We start from the raw sequence: 21,622 nt of genomic DNA on the forward strand, positions 1-21,622 counted from the left end.
TTAAAAGTTATTGAGTTAGATCACTTATGTTGTAATAAATGATTTAGAGAGAAATGTCTGCTTTCAGAGATCAGTTAATTAATCATAGTCAGTGAGCCCTCCATCAATTTATTACAACAAGTAAAATGAGAGGTGAATAAAATAAGACTATTGCAATAGGAATGGAGTAGAATTTTGCAAAGCCTGCTATCGATAGAGTACAAATGAGTCTAAGCTGAGCTTGGATGAAGCTATCTAACCCTGCCTCAACTTGATTTGCCATAATTTGTTGATGGCCATGGGAGGCCTGTGCCTTTCTGAAGAGAAAGGAAGAGGAGTAGATGGGGAGTGGGTTAAATGGGAGGAGGGTGAAGGAAATTGGAGCAGAGGAGGGAGGGAAAACTGTGGTCAGTATGTACAAGAAAGACAAATATAATTAATAAAAAAGGTACAGCAAAAGAAAGAAATAGAATAATGACTAGAGCAAAGTTCTTAGGGTAATTGCCTAAAATGTTATAAAACTAATGGTTAATTATAAAATGAAGTTTAGGTGGCTAAGAAGGTGAAGTAAAACTTCTGACAGGAAGTACCTCTAATACATTTAAATAAGATGGGAGATGTACAGCACAGAAATTCAGAATGAAAGTGAGATAGAGATGTGGATTCTTGAGAAAACACTGCATGAATATTTTTAAAGTGATAATTAGAGTACTTAAGCAAATATCATAGAATAAGGCTGTGCATAAGAGATTGTAGAAATACATAAAATATAAAATAGGAAATTACACATACAAACAGATATGTTAAATGATAGAGAAAACCACCATCAAAGTTAAATTTTATATCAGTTAAAGATTAGAGTTTTATAAGGATTTTGCTAAAATCTGTATTTTCCTTGTGAATCATATTTTGGATAATTCACTGTCTCCAATGATTTGTGTAGGGGAAGCTGTAGCCACACCTACTTAGGAGCTGGCTACAGGTGGGCCTCACCATGCTTGTGAGGGCGTGGTCAGGGTGACGTAGAGCAAGAGTTGGAGGGGACTGCATCTCTCTTTTGGTTTCACTTTTGGGCTTGCTGCAGACTGTTGCCACACCAGCTGGCTAGGTCGCTGTCAGTAAGGCTTTTCCCTATTAAATACCCTGAAGGATCTTAAGAATATTAAAGAATCAGTTGTCTCATATGGTCTCCATAGCCCATACATAAAACAGCTATTACATTCATGGGCAACCTTTAACAGGGTGACACCCACAGATTGGGAACGATTGATAACAGCTGTACTAGAGAATTCATGCCAAATCCAGTGGAAGGCATTAGTAAGGGAAGAGGCAAAGCTCCTTGAGTGTCAGGGCATAAAGGAAGGTTTTGAAGCCCCTCTAGATAAGATTCTTGGTCAGGGTATTTATGCTGACCCATAGGTTCAGGCTGAATATGATGACGATATACTGTCTCTATGCAGGAAAGCAGCATTAAATGCCTGGGATAAGGTTCGTGAGCCAGAAGAACGCCTAGAAGCTTATAACAGAATAGAACAGGGACCTACAGAACAGTTCCAGGACTTCTTACAAAGGTTAACTAGGACAGTAGAATTACAGGTAACAGATCCAGAAACAAGACAATCAATTATATATACAATAGCTTATGAAAATGCAAACCAATATGCAAAAGAATACTTTTGCCTTTAAAGATCAAATCAGCTCCACTAGAAGAATGGGTTTTGTATGCAGCTAACATTGATTATAATGTACAAGATACTGGAGCTTGGGTAGGAGAAGCCATTTCAAAAGGTTTAAAAAGGCAACAGGAAATTAAAAGTTCTAGAGGTGAGGATGTAAGGGCTTGGCAAGGAGAAGCACCTTACAGAGGTCAACATAGGTACCAAGAGGCTAGAGGTTACTACTACTATGAACCAGAACCTTGGGTAGGAAGAGAATTCCCCTAGAGACCACAAAGTCACCAGGAACCTAGATGTTCCAACTGTGGTAAAATGGGACATACTAAAAGAAATTGTAGACAAACGAATTCTAACAATGCCTCCTATGGAAGGCCACTGCCTTCTGGATTGTGTAGAAGATGTAGTAAGGGCAGACACTGGACCAATGAATGTAGATCGACCAGGGACATACAAGGAAACTGGTTAAGGTAGGGAAACCCCGAGGGGGGACTCAAGAAGGCCCCCAATTTGAGAAAGGTCGGATCATTTCCAGTAGCAGTGGGAGACAATCTCACACAGGACCAATAGATAGTTCTTTGCCTATTGTGAAAAATGATACTGCTCTAGATGGTAGTTTGAATAGTGATGAAAAATCAAATGTAAATGGACAAAATGAGAAACACATATTTTGGCAAACTTCTATTAATGATAAAAGGCCTCAGTTGAAAATGAAAATTAATAATAAAGTTATTTCTGGTTTAGTAGACACTGGGGCAGATGTAACTATTATTACTTAAAAGTCTTGGCCTCAGAAATGGCCTCTTAGAGAAGCAAATGTACAATTTTTAGGAATTGGAACTCTATCTAGAATTCGACAGTGTTAACTCGGTGGTCTGCATTGGACCAGAAGGATAGAAAGGGATACTGAAACCATACGTGGCAGATTTAGCTATAAATCTCTGGGGTCATGATCTCTTACAGCAATGGAATACTCAGATTAATATTCCTCCAATGTCAGGTACAAATTATGTACAATCTTTAGATAACATAAAAGATCTTGTAAGACGCTATGGAAAATGGTTACCAACCATCCATGCTGTACAGAAACTAGGTACAAATGATGGACCTTCAGAGAAGCCAAAGACCCTGCCATTGAAGTGGCTTACAGATGAACCAGTTTGGGTAGGACAATGGCCTATGACCTCTGAGAAGCTAGAGGCTTTAGAAAAGTTAGTACAGGAACAGCTAGATGCTGGACATATAGAGGAATCTACCAGTCCTTGGAATTCTCCTGTATTTGTTATCAAAAAGAAGTCAGGTAAGTGGAAAATGCTGACAGACCTGAGAGCCATAAATAAGGTAATTCAACCAATGTGCTATCTGCAACCTGGAATGCCATTACCTTCCTTAATATCTAAAGGATGGCCTATCATAGTCATTGATCTAAAAGACTTTTTTTTCACAATACCATTACAGGAAAATGATAGAGAAAAATTTGCATTTACTGTACCAATTCTTAATAATTCACAGCCAGTTAGGAGATATCAGTGGAGAGTTTTGCCACATGGAATGCTAAATAGTCCTGCTTTGTGTCAGCACTTTGGAAATAATTTGTAAGAAATTTTCACAATCTATTGTTTATCATTACATGGATGACATGGATGACATTCTTTTATCAGATTCTAATTAGGAAACTTTGGAACGTATGTTTGAAATGGTGAAAGAAATTCTGCCTCGTTGGGGGTTACAGACTGTCCCAGAAAAGATACAAAGAGGAGATTCTATTAACTCTTTAGGTTACAAGATAGACTTACAAAGAATCAGAGCTCAAAAGATACAAATTAGGAGAGATTGTTATCAAACTCTTAATTCTCTTCAGAAATTATTAGGGGAAATTTCTCAATTACAGATGATTATTGGTGTAGAAGGACATGACTTAAAGTATTTAAAAATGGCCCTTAAAGGTGATAAGAACCTAAATAGTCTGAGAATATTAACTGCTGAAGCAGAAAAAGAGTTACAATGGGTAGAAAACAGAATATTTAATGCACACGTAGATCAGATAAACCTTAATTTAGACTATTCTGGTCATCTTGCAATCCAGAGAATACCCTTCTGGAATTCTGATACAAAGGGAAAACACTATATTGGAATGGATATTTCTGCCACATAAACAGAATAAAAAGTTAAAGACATATATAGAAAATATTTCTGATTTGATTTTAAAGGGAAAATTAAGACTTCGCCAACTGACTGGAAAAGATCCAACAGAAATTATAGTACCTTTAACTAATGAAGAATTTCCTCCTTATGGAAAGATAATGAATATTGGCAAATAGCTCTTACTGACTTTTTGGGAACAATTAGCAACAACTATCCCAAAACTGACAGAATTAAATTCATAAAACAGACAGTCTGGATTCTTCCACATATTGTAAGACAAACTCCCATTTCTGGAGTTCTTACCTTCTACACTGATGCCAAAAAATCAGGTAAGACAGGTTATAAAGCAGGTGAGGTAAGTAAAGTAGTTCAAAGTCCATATACATCTGTACAGAAGGCAGAATTATATGCAATTCTCATGGTACTTATGGATTTCACAGAACCTCTTAATATAGTTACTGATTCCCAATATGCAGAGAGAGTTGTGTTATACATTGAGACTGCAGAATTTGTTCCTGATAATACAGAATTAACTTCATTGTTTTTATAATTAGAGGAAACTATCAGAAACAGAAGTAATCCTATATACATTACACATATCAGATACCATACGGGTCTGCCAGGCCCACTAGCACAAGGCAATGATAAGATTGCCTTTATTAATTGGAAGTGTGCTAGAAGCCTTAGAATTTCATAAGAAACATCATGTAAATAACAAAGGTTTGAAAAAGGACTTCTCCATCACTTGGCAACAAGCCAAGGAGATAGTGAGAAACTGTCCTACTTTTTCCTTTTATAACCAAACTCCATTGCCAGCAGGTTGTAATCCTAAGGACATTCGAAGAAATGAGGTTTGGCAGATGGATGTCTTTCACTTTGCAGAGTTTGCAAATTTGAAATATGTGCATCATACTATAGACACATTCTCAGGGTTCCAATGGGCTCTGAACTCTGAAAAAGCTGATTTTGTTATTACACACCTGCTAGAGGTGATGACAGTTATGGGTATACCTGCACAAATAAAAACTGACAATGCTCCAGCATATGTCTCTATAAAATTGAAACAATTTTTCAAATATTATAACATAAAGCATGTTACTGGTATACCACACAATCCTACAGGACAAACAGTGGTTGAGAGATCTAATAGGACACTGAAGGAGAAGCTCAACAAACAAGCTTGGAAGACTAAACCCCCCAAACATAGGTTACATAATGCTTTATTAACACTAAACTTTCTTAATGCCAATGAGAAAGGACAAACAGCTACAGAAAGACACTGGACTACGAAGAAAACTGCTAAACTGAATCAGCCAGTGTACTTCAAAGATGTACTAACCTCTGAATGGAAACCAGGACACATGTTACGTTGAGGTTGGGGGTTTTACATTGGTTTCTACAGGAGAAGAAAAACTTTGGATACCATCAAAGTTGATCAAGATTTGAGTGGAAAAGGAAAAAAAATCTCTCAACAAGGACAAATGACAGGTATTCTACTAAGGTATATTTCATAAACTAAATAGAAACCTCCCAAAGGAAAGGGAAGTGTATTATTTTTATCTTCACAGAAAAACTCATCTCCAGAAGGCAAAGGACACTACATTGGTAGATACTTAAGAAAAAAGGTAACTATAACTATCAAACAAAAGGAACATGCCATATGGTAAACTTTTCAGCTTTCTCTCAGAGAATTCTATTTCTCTTTATTTTCTAGTTCGTATTCAAATAAACCAATGCTGGATTTAGAGGTGGATTTGGCTTTCCTCCTCTAAAATGCAAGCACATTATTTAACTAAACTTTAATGTTTCTGCATTGTATCAAGAAGCCAATTGATGTAATACAAAATAAAAGAATTTGGGGACTGTCTTTGTCTTTTCTTGGATCTTTCTCTCAAGGTGTGCACCCTCTCATAATTGTTATCTTCTCATGGTTGCATTCCCCAGCATGTGTACCTATACAAGCAAACATTTCTCTGCTAACTGTTTATGTTTGAGTCCCACACTGCCAATGAAGAACTGCCTGACAGAAATCCCTGGACACCCTGGAAAGAAAATGGGCCACACCTCCTTGACTGCACTGGATACAACTTGCTCCATTTCAACTGACACTCCCGCCAGAGCTTTGGGTACTGACTTCAATCAAGTTGAGGATTTCAAAGGGTATGTTCAAACAAGCAAATCCCATCTAGTATGGATTGGATATAATCCATTCAAGACTTTCACTACACTAACATTTTCTTCCTACAGTGCCCCACAAGTTTGTCGTTGTCCCATTTCAGCAGGAAGTAACTTGGAGGATGCTATGCCCTCTTCCCCCATTGTTGTCACTTAGGATAGTGTATATACCTAGTTAGGGATAGCTTCCTATTGTTTATGGTTGGGATTGGAAGGAGGTGTTCAGGCTTAGATACCTCTCTCAGGTGACTTTAGGGTTTAGTTAACATAGATAGTTAGGATGTGACATAAGCAGATTGTTGTATCTTCTTATATTTTGCTTTTATGATTGCTAATTTTGGATACTTTACACTGTTAAGTTTTAATCCTCTTTTAGAATAAAAGGGGAATTGTAGGGGAAGCTGCAGCCATGCCTACTTAGGGGCTGGCTACAGGTGTGCGTGACCACGCTTGTGAGGGCGTGGTCAGGGTGACATAGAGCGAGACTTGAAGGGGACTGCATCTCTCTTTTGGTTTCACTTTTGGGCTTGCATACAGACCGCTGCCACGCTAGCTGGCTAGGTTGCTCTGTCAGTAAGGCTTTTACCTTTTAAATACCCTTATATTTCTACTTGGCTCCGTATTGGTAATTTCCCACTATAGATTTGTATAAAATTTTCTTCCTCAAGTTAACAAAATGTATTTTTAGAATAGACTCAAATAAGTTATACCAATGTAAATTTATTTTATAGATTTTGTGTTATACAATGATTTCATAAGGTACAAACTTTGGGAGATGCTGGGGCATGGTTCTTAGTATACAGGCCTATTTATGGTATAGTACTGTTATGAGAATAAAGATATTTTCCCCCATATTTAAGGACAAATTGAATTGATTTGCTATTGTTTTTATTATTGCTGCCTGGGGGACCTGCCTCCAGCAGTGCAGGGCTCAAAGGGAATTCACAAAAACAGCATGTGCTACATTTTTTTTTTATCTGACGGGTTTAGGCGAAAAGACAGTCACACAGTATTGGTGGTTTCCTTCTTTTTTGTTCTCTATTCTTCATTCTGTGCTGTAGTTGGATTCTTTCTCTCACACACATCAGTTCCCAGAACTGCTTATGCAATAACACTCTGAGACTTAATATCTATTACAATTGTTTGGCTAATGTCTCAAACATATTACTGACTATCTCTCTTTTATAAATTAACCAATTTCTATTATTCTATGTATTGCCATGAGGTTGTGGCTTACCAGTAATGTTCCAGCATATTACCCCTTAGGTAGTTACATGGCATTTCTTTATTCTCTCTCCATCTTTTGTGGATTTCCTGTCTAGCTATAATTTATCTGGCAATGAGCTGAAACAGCTTTATTCATCAACCAATATAAGCAATACCTATTTCACAGCATAAAGAAGGACATCTCATATCACTGTGATTTATATTCTCTTTTCTTATCTCTATCAAGAAGTGCCCCTTCTGTCTCTCTTGATGTTCTCCTCCTATTCTCTCTTTCTTTATGTTTTCATTCTAACTCTCTCTTTCTTGATGTCTGCCTCCTATCTCTCTCAATATTGATATTTTCCTTCAAACTCATTTTAACTCTATCTTTATTCTTTCCCTTACAGCTTATATACCCAAGCAAATCCTTTCAGACAATATAAAAATGACAATGAGGTTACATTCTGTTTTTCAAGTGAATGATTAATATGAATACTAGTAAAAAGCATTTTGTCCACATCATTTACATAAGTAAACGTTTTACACATTACAGGTAAAAACATAAATTATCCCAAAAACACAGGTACATCCATACCCAAGCATTTTGCAGATACAGGGAAAGGATCAATCACTTTATTACTTATCTTGAAAGGTAATCTTATAAGGAATATTAAAGTTCTCACAAACCTAAACTTTTATATATGTAAAACAATCAGTTCTGGCTGGGCATTGGTGGCATATGCCTTTAATCCTAGCACTCCGAAGGCAGAGGCAGGCGGATCTCTGTGAGTTCGAGGCCAGCCTGGTCTCCAGAGCGAGTGCCAGGATAGGCTCCAAAGCTACACAGAGAAACCCTGTCTGAAAAAACGAAAAAAAAAGTCAGTTCTGCCTTAAATGTTAAGACTGCAATCCCACTCACCAATAGTTTTTTCTTTTCTTTTTTTGAAATCAGGAGATGCAGGAGTAGAAATGGATACAGGGAATTTATCATCACCCTTGGTCATCAACAGATCCTAGCAAAAAAGTCATGTCACCTAATGATAATTGGGCTGCTTTGTTCTTGTTTCCCAACGTTGAAGTGTTTCTCACTCAACTATGTGCCGTTCTAAAATTTGAGATTTTCTTCTTGGATTTTTCACCCCAAAGCTATTTGACAAAACGATCTTACTCTAAATTTAAGTTATTTTCAAAGCTTCATTTCAGCTGTAATGCACTCTGAAACCTGTGAACAGATTTCCCAACATTAAGGTTAAAAGAATTTAGGCTGACTGGGCTACTGGGACTCAATTGTTTATTTTTTTTTAATTATTAACCTAAGCAACAGTCTATATGGTTCCTCAATAGAAATTCATGGGTTCTATCTCTGAGACACTTCCTTGTTTATATTTTTACTCATTACAACTTTGTATGAACTAACATTATTATCATCAACTAGAATGTACAGCTTCAGAAGGAACCATTTTCATTATAATCCACAGGTGAAAATACACAGTAGAACAGGTTTGTTCCATGAGAAAAAACCACTACATTATAGGCAGTAGGGTCTGCCCATACCCATTCACACCATGCCTGATACTGGACAAAGATGACTACAACAAACATACAAAGGCACAATAGAATCAAAAATATTCTGGAGTCTGTGGACTTGGGTCCTTGCTTATCTGAGATTCACTTCAATTGCCATCTGCTGTTCCTCTGACACAGCCCCTGAATGTAATATTACAATAAATGATCAATTCAATGCATCATTGCTGTAAAACAGATAAAAATGTGTTCTGCATTGTACTTCATTTAACAATGCAAGCTTATTTGGGACTTACTTCTCAGATGAACATGTTACTAAAGAAACATAAATTAATAATTCACTGTTAACCACATAGAATATTTGAAAATAATTGAATTATTTGGAATCTAGAAAGAAGATCTGTATTCTTTAAGGTATTGAGAGATAGACCAGGGGCTCTTCCTGTTCTTCCCAAGGACCTGGTTTGGTTCCTGACCAATGAATGACCTATGACTCTAGTTTCAAGAGATCTAATGCCCTCCTCTTACTCTGTATGCACTAGGCAATAAAGTGATGCATGCCCATACATGCAGTGAAAATACTTATAGACATAAAATAAATCTATTTATTGAGTATTTTCTAAGATTTTTAGAAGTCCTATTCTTTAAGAAGAAAAGAAGCTATATTCCTGTTTCATCTTATGTCTTATGACATTCTTCTGACGTAACAGAACAGGCTCAAAAGACAAGGACCCAAGCACAAGTAAAGTCTGATCAGATATCTGTGCATAAACCTTCCCAAAAGGTCTTAATTCTTTTGAGCTATATCCATGTATCTCCTGGATTTCTTAATTAGTTTTCTCACATACACCTTTGGAGAGTGAATCCACACTGTTCAAATAGCATGCAGCTTCCAAGCAAATATTCAGTTTGACAAAACTGCGATGCTTTGGCATCATGGCAAAATAAAGTCTACACTTTCTCTGGATGAACACACTTTAATGCTGTAAAGAATTGCCAGGTCAACTATGAAAGAAGAATCCACAATAAAAAATTCATTATAAGACACATAAAGCATAAGTCACAACAATGATAAGCAGTAAAAATAAGCTAGTTAGTGAATGATAATTGTAGACATTGAAATTTTTACTTTAAGAAGACAAAATTAGTTTATGAATGTAATACAAAAAATAAATGAATAAAATCTTTGAAATAAGAAATAAGACTTATACTATGATTTTTGATCCATTTTATTTGGCTATCTGCTTGTAAAATGAAAGATAGCCTAATTCTTCTCGATGTGGACATTCATCCTGTTTTACCATTACCACTTATGAAAGGGCTGTTATTCTGCAGAGTATGTTTTTTGATGTCTTTGTTGAAAACCAAAGAGTTGTATCTAATACTACAAAAATGAGTAGTATTAGAATACTAGATTTCTAACTATAATATAGTACCACAGTAACAAAAAACTCTCATGTTACTGGAACATAAGTGCCACAAAGACAAAAAAATTAGAATACAATATCCATGTGAGCTTTTCTACTTCCATAAAGAATTCTAATGGAATGTTTATGGTCATTGAATTTAATCTGAATATAACTTTTCTAATATGGTTGTATCAATTTTTATTACTGTATATAGTGGGGGCATAAGCCACCATGTAGGTCTGGAAATCAGAGAACAACTTTGAAGACTTGGTCCTCTCCTTACAACTTTGCATAGGTTTGGGGGATAAAATTTAAGTCTCTAGGTGTCCATGGCAACAGATTTACCCACCAAGCTACTTCTCTGGCCTCATAAAATGGTTATTTTAGTATTAGTCCTGTTTTCTATGGTTATGTTATTTTTTAGAGATTTATTTTTAATTTGTGTGTATGTATGAGTGTACTTATGCTTTTATGTATGTAAATTAATATGGGTACCTTGAAGGCCAGAAGAGAACATTGGATATTTTATAACTGGAGCTCCAGGTTGTTGTGAGCTGCCCAATGGGGATATCAGAAACAAACTTCAATTGTTTGAAAAATAGAAATTGCTATCGTCCAACTTGTACCACATTATCCTTCTTATATGCTTTATGGTTTTCACTGCAAGACATTTAATATTGTTGATTGAGTATATGCTTTGTATTTTATTTATCATAGGGGAAATATTTTAAAATCTATGTATAGGAAATTGCTTCCTGAATGGTGTTCCATATAATTTAGGAAATGTGGACAAAAATTAAGAGATGAGTGCATCAAATTAAAAAGCTTAAAGTAGAACAGCTAGAAAAAATTGAATAATAAACCAAATTAATTGGAGTTCTGCTAAAGAAATTAAATCTGTAGGAACTAAGAATCTTAAGAATTGAGAATGATATATATAGAGATAAGTTCAGCTGATTTTCTCCACAAGAACAAGTGCCATTACTGGTTGTAAGTAAAAGGCTAAAATCCTATATAGATAAAAAGGTACTGTGGGAGAATCAAACAATATAAACAAACAAAAAAACAAAACAAAACAACATAGCTACAATATGGTCCAGTGAGCTGAGTCCTAGAGAATTATCACATAGAAATGCAAGCTTGTGTTCATATAGGACTACACATTTTTGGTCACATAGGACCTACACATTTTTGGTTGTAGCAACGCTCTTTGTTATGACCCCAGACTGGGAGCGATTCAACAGATGAATAGTTAAACTAACTCTACAAAAGCCATAGCGTGGAATGTTACTGAACAAATTCTTGATACACAAAACTAGTTGCTGAATTTCAAAGGAATTATAGCAAGTGAAAGACCCTGATGTTAAAGATAAAATACTATGCCTTTTCATCTAAATGAAAGATCACATAAAATGCCAAGTAAGTATTACTGTTAGGAAACATATCAACAGGTTCCTTGGGGTTGAGAGTGGTATGGGAGTTAAAAGAAGAGGAAGATATATTAGTCTAACTATGATAATGCTTAAATATGTGCATACATGTGTAGAGCCTATAAAACTGCATGCTTTAAATATGTATAATTCATGTCAATTATGTCTCAATAAAGCTATTAAATTTAGAAAATGAGGCAAATTTTATGTGTACAATATGCACATTTCTTTCTGTGCATTACAATTCAATAAAGTTTGCTGTTACAGTAACTTAGTATAATCTCTTTAAACGGCATATTTATCTAATTTTAAAACTGAGTATGACCCAATTTTTAAACATGTGTGAAAGATTCTCTCAGTAAACTTGAAAATACTATAAAATGCTGTAAATTGAAATAGTTATTGCAGTCGAATTAAATATTTGTTTTTATGTCATAATCTGGAGTGCTAGTTTATCTTAAATGCTAAAAAATGTTAACTGAAACATTACCATATATCCTATTAAGATAGTCTTTTGTGCAATGGCCATCATTTAATTCATCCTAGTAAGTGAGCATGTGACTCATCTGCCTCTCGCATGATGCATTTCTTTGAATCACTCATGACACATGTAGATTATTTAGAATATACACACTATTGGGTGACCTTTACATTTGTAAGTGAACTTGGTTTTTAGTCACGTAAATTCAGTGGGAAATGAGCTTTGGTTGGATTATAGTTCGAAATTCTATAGACCATCCCACCTGCTAGGATTTCAGTAAAATTAATCCTCTCTGAAACATGTATTCAAGTTTAATGTTTATTATGGCTTATTGAGAAGTAGGTTTAAAAGGTGATTAGGACTCTACGATAATATATAATTGCTAGAATAATGGAGTAACATTTTGAGAGACTTCTTGTCTTTCCTTATAGGATACCTCATGTTCCCTGGATTTAATTACCAGAAAGTAAACACTATGTGATACTTTGTGACCTTGGACTAGAAGTGTGAGTCAAAATAAACCTTTATATTTCCTTATATTATCTATTCTGACATAATTTTATTAGTGTCAGAAATGGAATTAATTCATCTCTCCTTAAAGATATATTTATTCACAATTGTTTTCATGTTTTCTTGTGTTAAGCTTTTCTGGAATTTATCTTAAGAAAAATAATTCTACCATATTAGCTATTAATAAGTTTACTTTGGATGATATCTGGGTTGCATACTTGCATATGCTGAACTCCAGGTATAACTCCTTTTCTTCCATTCAGCAAGTATCATCACTATGTAATTGAATCAAAGAAGTTCATAATGATAACCTTCTTTGCCTCTCTCCACTATATGAAAAATGCATGTCAAAAATTGGTGCTTTATTATTGGCACTAAAGTACTTTTGAAATCCCTCCTAACTTTAATACACCGACAGTTATTTGTGAAGCACTGCCTTGTGCCAGCACCAAGGCTGTGATGAAGTTTTCTATTGTTAATCTGATTCCTAATAATATCTTGTTTTTCAAGCAAGAAAAATGTAATATTAAGGTGTCATTTTTAAATATACTGGTTCTTTTCAAATCCTTCCCCTTTATTCTCTCTCTTACTTTACCTTCCCAGCAGTTAAATTAGATTCTTGCTTCTATGCAATGATCTAGAATGCTAGCTTGTCTGCAGTGCAAAAGAAGTTTACATTGAAAACTCACCACTTAAGTTAGGGTTTGGAGAAATGGCCAAATTCATTCATACTTATAAGGCTCTTCCTCGTGCATACATCCATAACGCATGCATGTTATTTAAATTGTTCTCTTCCTTTCCAAGTATAGTCCTGAAAGTGTAGCAGTGTAAAGTTTCATATGCACTACTAAATTGAAGATATTCTGCAATGGCCATGATCAGGAAACAAGAGTACATAGTTGGGAAGTACATATTCATAGGCGCAATACACTCAAGTCAAAGCAGTAGTAAAGGAATCACACATAGCCCAAACATTGTGAAGATAACACAATGAAAAGAAAGTGACTTTGCATGTGTATGTCATCTCCCCAAAAAGTGAATGTGAAATTACATGACAGGACTGAATGACTGAAAGTCAAGAATCTGAACTGGGAAGCAGATATCTAGCAAACATTGAAACAGCTAATCTATAAGTGGGTAGGGCAAACAGGCATGGGGATTTGAACTGAGCAGGGAAAGGAATCCATGAAAGCTGCACAGACTGGAATGAAGAGATATCAGAAGCAATGGATATTGCAAAGTGTTTGCCAAAGAAGGAAAGGTATAACAAGTTGAGTCAGGATATAAGTGAGGTGACCATACATGAAGTTCTATTGACACACAGAGAGATGAATGAGTTCATGTTACTCTTACCTATGGCTAGGTTTCTTACTGTAACAAGTCCATCAGAAGCTGTTTCAGGGATGATACAGCCAGAAAAACCTAAACATTTACTGTTTGACCCTTTACAGAAAGTTTCCCAACCTCACTCTTGATGTTTTGGTATCAAATTTTGCTGGTATCATAAATTAAACTCAGAATTATTCTCTATTTTTATTCTGCAAAAGAGATTTGGCAAGATTGATGCTATTTCTTTCTTAAGAGTTTGAATCATTGTCGAGGCCATCTGGATGAGATTTCAATGTGATAAAATTTAGTCATAGAATGAAATTCTTAAATTCAGAATTTTCCAAAGAGGGATTCTGGTAGCCCCAAGAATCATTGAATCTCCCCAAGTAGTTGAGTCTATTCTAGTGATAATGGTTTTGATTTCTAACTCATTCTTACTGTAGCTAAATAGAAAGTAAATGATTCTAGTCCTTCAATTTGAAATATACTTCAGTATTCAGCACCTAGCACTGTCATAATTACATTTTGAGTCTGAACTATTGCTGATTTGTTGTGCACTTGCTGTCTACCTCATTAATTCAGATGTGTTCAGTTCTCCCATAATATGAACTGACTATTTACCTTGTTATTTTCTATTTTATCAGTGTTTTTTGAAGTAATGATTAAACATAGAAAAAATTAAATTCCTAAATTCTTTCAGGTAGGTCTCTTTTGTTTAGGAAATGCTTTTATTTTTCTTCATATTTTTTTGTTATTTTGGTAATGAGTCAAATCTGTGTTTTTTGTTTCAGTCATGTCAGATACATATACTCTACCATGAAGCTTTCAGTGATCTAAAATACTATTTGCAACAGAGACAGTTCAGATGGAGTTTTAAGAAATCTAGTCCCAAAGATGTCTGAGTTCAATATGCATAAAAGTTTATCATGTTTGTTTGTTTGTTTACCTAGCTATTTATTTTTATGTCCATTTACTTGTTTATTGTTTATATATGTATGTATATATGCACATGTCTTATTGTATGTGTCTGTCTAGAGACAGGTGGTATAAATCATTTCTCTCCTTCTACATTGTGGGTCCTGGGGGATAAACTTGGATCGCCAAACTCATCAGCAAGCACCTTAACCCACAAGCCTTCTTGCTGGCATCTCAATTAATTCCTCTTACCTATATCATGTGCAATGGGAATAATTATGGCAGCATTTTTTGAGTTTGGGCTTGCATAATATGTATGTTTTCATTTTTATATTAAATATTCAATATATCTTAGGTATATATCTTGTGAGTAGTATATAATTTTTATTCAGTTTGACAACATTGTCAGTGTATTGTCACTTTAGTCCCTTGACATTGACTACAACCACGAATATGCCTGGATTTATGTTTACTTTTTTTTATTTACTAAGACTATGATTAAGTTTGTATTTTAATCTTTCCTTACTTTTCAATTGATTACACAAGAATGCTTTTTTCTTTTGTTTTTTTAGACAGGGTTTCTCTGTGTAGCTTTGGAGTCTATCCTGGCACTCGCTCTGGAGACCAGGCTGGCCTTGAACTCACAGAGATCTACCTGCCTCTGCCTTCAAGTGCTGGGATGAAAGGCATGTGCCACCAACGTCTAGCCCCAAGAATGTTTTTTACATTTAAATTTGACTGCTACACATATAATATTGATTATATTTTTTGTAATCACTTTATTAGATTGTTAGGTATATGCTTTTCCATATTTTTTCCTGTTACATTTCTTTTTAGAATATAAGATAATGCAACATTTCTCCCTTCCTTTTCTTCACTCTAAACTCTCTTATATAACCCTGCTGTCTCTCCTTCAATTTCATTCTCTTACATTGTTGTGACTCATATATATATATATATATATATATATATATATATATATATATTCCTAAATATAATGTATTTAGTCTGTACAATGTTACTTGTCTGTATGTTTTCAGGACTGATCATTTGGCAGTTGTCAAGCAATTGATGAGCTTTCTCTGAAGAGGAGCACCTCTTCTGCTCCATGCTTTTCTCAGTTGCCTATAGTTCATTGATCTTTACACCTTTAACATTAGCACATCTATTCATGCCTTCCTTGTCATATAGCTGAAACATGTTGTTTAGTCTTTATAGGTGTAGCTTCGGACACTACTAGGATACAGTCTTGTAGCAAACTCTCTGATCATCTGGCTCTTATAATCTGCTCAGCCTCTCTTCCTGAATGTTCCTGGAGCCTTGGGTGCAGGACTATTTTATAGATGCTACCATTAGAATTGGTCTCCAAAAGTCTGCATTTTGATTGGCTGTGGTTTTCTGCAGTGCTCTCTCTTTCAAAGAGAAGTTTCCTTGATGAGATGCAAAGACTAAAATTATCTGTGAGTATAAGGACAAATGCTTATAGATTTTGTTATGGATTCTGCTTGTGTACTAAATTAGTCATTGTAGATGACTTTACCATCACTACATGGTTGCTTATGTTTCCAGTATCAAACATGATTTCGCTCTTGTTAAGTGAGTCTTATGTACAACCAAATAGAGAGCTGTAGGTTTCCATGAAGGTATTTGTGCCACTGCAACACTTTTTTGTGTTTTTTTTTCTACAACATGTTTGGCCACACTAATACTTACTAGACTTGTGGGTAAACATTTTAAGGGCTAGGAAACATATAAGTACAACTACTGTATTGATGCTGCACAAGAAGACACAGAATTATTGCTGCATGGGTGTCATTCTTTGAAAAGAAAATGAAAGCTTTTAAAAGGTGAAAACTGGCTGGCTGATTATAATCACCCAATTTTCATCAAAGAAAATAAAACACATGTATTTCTTACTTTATTAAAGATTTATATTATTTAAATTGCTCTTAGTCCTCAAATAATATCAAATACATTAAAACAATGTAAAATTCTCTTGATATTTCTGCCATTTACTTTTTAGATTTTAGCTATTTGGCCTTCTGATTTTATGCTGAAAAATTATAGATTTAATATAGAATTGCAACGAAAGGTACAGGAATGCCCTGTGCACTCTACATCTGTTCCCCAAATTTGATATCTTGATAACTATTATATAATACTATTACCAAATGAATGGCTTTGATCTTCATAATCTATAAAAAGCTTTTAAGTACACATAATTTCTCCAGACACCTACGTATTCATAATTTTCATTATTTTATCATATGAATAGTTTTGTATAGCCATTACTACAAACAAGACCCATAACAGTGCTACAAACCATTTGAAAGTCTTTTGCTGACATTTTATAACCACAGTTATTTCCACATCCGTATACCCAATCTGGTTCCTTGAAACCACTAATACTTCCCCATCTTTCCGACACTGTTCACTCCAGAACATTATGCAATGGAATTCTTGACATTTATCCAAATTGTTGTTTGTTTCAATCATGTGTTTCTTTTTATTGATATGGTGTGTACGTGCCAGACTTACTCTCACCTATTGAAGGCATTTTCATTGTTTCCAGTTTGGGCTATTCTGAAAAATAGATGACATAATCATTTCTGAACTGTTTTTTATATGCACATAAGTTTTCATTTCTCTGGGGAAAATTCCCAGAAGTAAATTTTCTAAGTTTTATTATAATTGCATGTTTAATGGTTTAAGAAACTGCCAAACTGTCAGAGTAGCTATACTATTTTATATTTCGACTAGCAATGTGAAACCTAAAATTTTCAAATACCCTTTACAATTTGTTGTTGCTTTTTTTCTTTTATTTTAGTCCTCTGGAGAGAAATATAAAGACCCCATTGTGGATTTGAGTTGAATTTTCTAATAGGTTATGCTATTCACAAATGTTCATTTTCCATTTGATGTCTGAATTTGCTCAAAGAGTCATTTCCATGTATTTGAATAACATTTTTGTTGACTATTGAGAGGATTTCATGTGGTAAGAATATGGGACAATTGCCATTTTATGTACCTTGTTGTAAATAACTTGCCTGGGCAATAGTTTACCTTTATATCTGCCATTGTCACCAAAAATCTTTTTGATTTATAACAAATTCATAAATTAGATGCTACCAATACAAGTTAAGGACTTCCTCCTTTGTTTTGTTCAAAAGAAATAATTTGATTTTTAATTGTTTTACATTCAAGTTAACTATATGTTTTGAAGTAATTTCTGCATATTCTTTGAAACTTAAATCAGGCTCACTTTTTTTGTTTTTTGAGACAGGGTGTCTCTGTGGCTTTGGAGGCTGTCCTCTAAACTAGCTCTTGTAGACCAGATTGGTCTCGAACTCACAGAGATCTGCCCTCCTCTGTCTCCTGAGTGCCAGGATTAAAGGCGTGCACCACCAATGCACGGCATCAGGTTCACTTTTCTACATGTAGATTTCCATTTGCTTTGCCACCATCTGTCTAAAATATTGATTCTCTACAGATGCTTTTGAGCTGTTGTAAAAAATACTGGATACATTATCTCAAGTATATTTTTTGGTTCTCTATGATCTTTCATTGATCAATGTGACAATAGTTTTATCAGTGCCACATAGACTAGATTAATAATAATACCATAGAAAGTCTTGAAATCACATAGGATGATTCTTCATATTCTAGTTCTCATTTAAAAATTGTGTTTGTTATTTTACTTTGTTTACTTTTCTATACACTTCTTAGAATAATTTATCTTTAGTTATAACAATCTTTCTTAGAATGTGATTTTTTGAGACAGTTTCTTTTTGCAGCCTTGTCTATCCTGGAACTAACTTGGTAGAACAGGCTGTCCTTGAACTCACAGAGATCCACCTGCTTCTGACTCCTGAGTGCTGGGATTAAAGAAGTGTGACACCAATACCTGGCACCTAGAATCTGATTTTTAAAATTACATCACACATCAGCTTGAGAAGGATTGACATCTTTGGACATGTTGAAAATTCTGATCTTTTCTTTCTTTCTTTCTTTCTTTTTTTCTTTTTCTTTTTTTTTTTTGGTTTTTCGAGACATGATTTCTCTGTGGCTTTGGAGGATGTCCTGGAACTAGCTCTTGTAGACCAGGCTGGTCTCAAACTCACAGAGATCTGCCTGCCTCTGCCTCCTGAGTGCTGGGATTAAAGGCGTGTGCCACCAATGCATGGTTCTGATCTTTTCTTTCTTTCATCTGTCTCCTTCCTCAACTACTCCAATTTCCCTCCGTTATCATTTATTTTTAACTTAATATTATCTATATTTAGACTCTCTGTACAAATCACAGTTGTGTGTGGCTAATTTTTTCTCAATGACTGTCTCTAGCTTGATTAATTTTGTTGCAAATTATTATTTTATTCTTCTTTATGAATGAGTACTAATTCTCTCTCTCTCTCTCTCTCTATATATATATATATATATGTGTGTGTGTGTGTGTGTGTGTGTGTGTGTGTGTGTGTGTGTGTATGTGTGTGTATAATACATATATTATAAATTCTTCATACATTAATCTCAGAAAAGACTCTTATTCCATAACATGACTATAGCGAAAATTGACACAATACACATGGACATTAGTGTATGCCCACTTCACTTCTTTCTATTGTAAACTCATGAATGAAATAAATGAGCCAGTTAGAGGTTCTAAATTTTATATATTTTGAAAGAAACACCATGTTGTCTCCTGTAGGGGTTTATTCATTTACATTCTCACCAGTAGTGTATAAACTAATATTCCTTTGCATTCTCACTAACATTTGTTGTTGTTTCTATGTTTCATTTTATTTTGTTTTGGAGACTGTCCTGGAACTTGCTCTGGAGACCAGGCTGGCCTTGAACTTACAGAGATCCACTTGCCTCTGCCTTCTGAGTGCTGGGATTAAAGGCATGCACCACCAATGCCCAGGGAAAAGGCTCTTTTTTATCAATGTGTTTTGTACAGTTTTGTGAAAAATGTCATCATTGCACATATAAGGGTTATTTATTCATCTTCCATTCAGTTACATTAGTTCTCATGCCTGTTTCCATGCACATAACATGCTGTTCTTTTTGCTTTGGCTTATAATACATTTTTTGAAAAACCTGAAATTCTGATGTTTCTAGCATCACTCTTCTTATCTGAATAGCCTTAGCTACTTTGGAAAATTTTGTACTTCTATACAATGTTCACATAATTATCTATATTTTTATGATGAATGTTACTAACATTTAGATGTGTTTTGAATAAATTCACAGATCCCTTTTGGTAATGTGAACATTTATAAAATAGTAATTCTCATAACCTTTGTACACAGATGTTCTTTCCATTCCACTCCTGTCTTTAATTTCTTTCTTCAGTCTTTCATAATTTTCAGTTTGAGATTTTTTTTCACAACTTTATGGGTATTCCTGGGTATTTTTAAAGTCGGATTTGTGTAAGATTGATTATTAGTGTTCTCTCTGTGTGTATGTGTGAGAGAGGAAGGGGGAGAAAAAAAAGAAAGATTTAGGAATGTATCACACACACACACACACACACACACACACACACAGAGTACAACTATGTACACTTCTTTATGTGGGTGTGTAGATTGAACTCAGATATTCAGATCACAAAGCTAGTACATCAAGCACCTTGACCTGATATGTCAACTCACAGGCCCATTCTAGAGTATTTGAAGAGCTATTTTTAAAGTATTGTCTTTTTGATTACTTTCTTAGTAAGTTTGTTATTAGCAAACTTCAAGGGTTGATTTAGTAATTTAGTATCCTACTTTGTTGAGTTTTTTTTTAATAAGTAATTTGGTAGGTCCATTCAAGTCTTTTACAAATAGGATGATATCATTTTCAAAAACAGTAATTCGGCTTCTCTTTTTCTTATTTGTATCCTCTTCCTTTCTTTCAACTGATTAAAAGTTTATAGTACATACTAGATAAGAGTGATATGAATAGAGCTTATCTAATTCCTGATTTTAGACAAAATGTTTTCCATTTTTTCCCATTCAGTAGGTTGATATCTATGGCTATGATAAATATAACTGATATCATGTAAAGTCATGATCTTTCCATTCCTCATTTATTCTGGGCTTTTATCAACAAGGTATACTGTAATCTGCCACATAGTTTATCTGCGTTATTAAGTGTTCTCACTTGCCTTCTGCTACTGTGATAAACAACACATGGAAGAGCAACTTGGAGAATCAAGGGTTTTATTTAACTTACAAGTGACAGTCTGTCACTGAGGAAAGCCAAGGCAAGAGTTCAAACATGAACCAAAAAGTATCATGGACAGCTGCTTTATGTATATCTTTTCATATAAAGTAAGTTTCAAAAGGCAACACACTGTTGTGTCATGTATTTCAGTCTAGTAAGGCAATCCCCCACCTTCTCATCAAATCTCATTTAAAAAGACAACTGTCCTTTCCACAAAGGAGGTCTGAAATAAAATCACTTAATTTATGTCTAACAGATGTTCCTGATCTGTGTGACCCATTTAGCTATAATGCTTTGGAGAGAGCACAGGTTTTATGCTGTTCTATGCTGTTCTTTTTTCCCCCTGTAGCTTCCCTAGCAACTAAAGGGAGTGGTTTGTAACCAGTTGTAATAAAACTTGCTCTGTCCTACTCCTGGCTAAGAGCTTGAACAGAAGGTAAGATCCCCAGGGGCAGTGATGTAGTCTGGTTTTTATGATTTCTGTGTTCTTAGACAGAATTTAGGCTGGTTACTATGGTACATCCGGCACAAGTTGTTTTGGAGAAGGCTTGATAGGCAGGGTGTATGTGAGAAATGCTACATAGTTGCAACTTACCAAGAAATTGGACAGTAAGATACTGGTTTCTTTTCAGAGCATATCAA

This window comes from Cricetulus griseus, chromosome X, assembly GCF_003668045.3.
Source record: "Cricetulus griseus strain 17A/GY chromosome X, alternate assembly CriGri-PICRH-1.0, whole genome shotgun sequence".
NCBI lineage: Eukaryota > Metazoa > Chordata > Mammalia > Rodentia > Cricetidae > Cricetulus > Cricetulus griseus.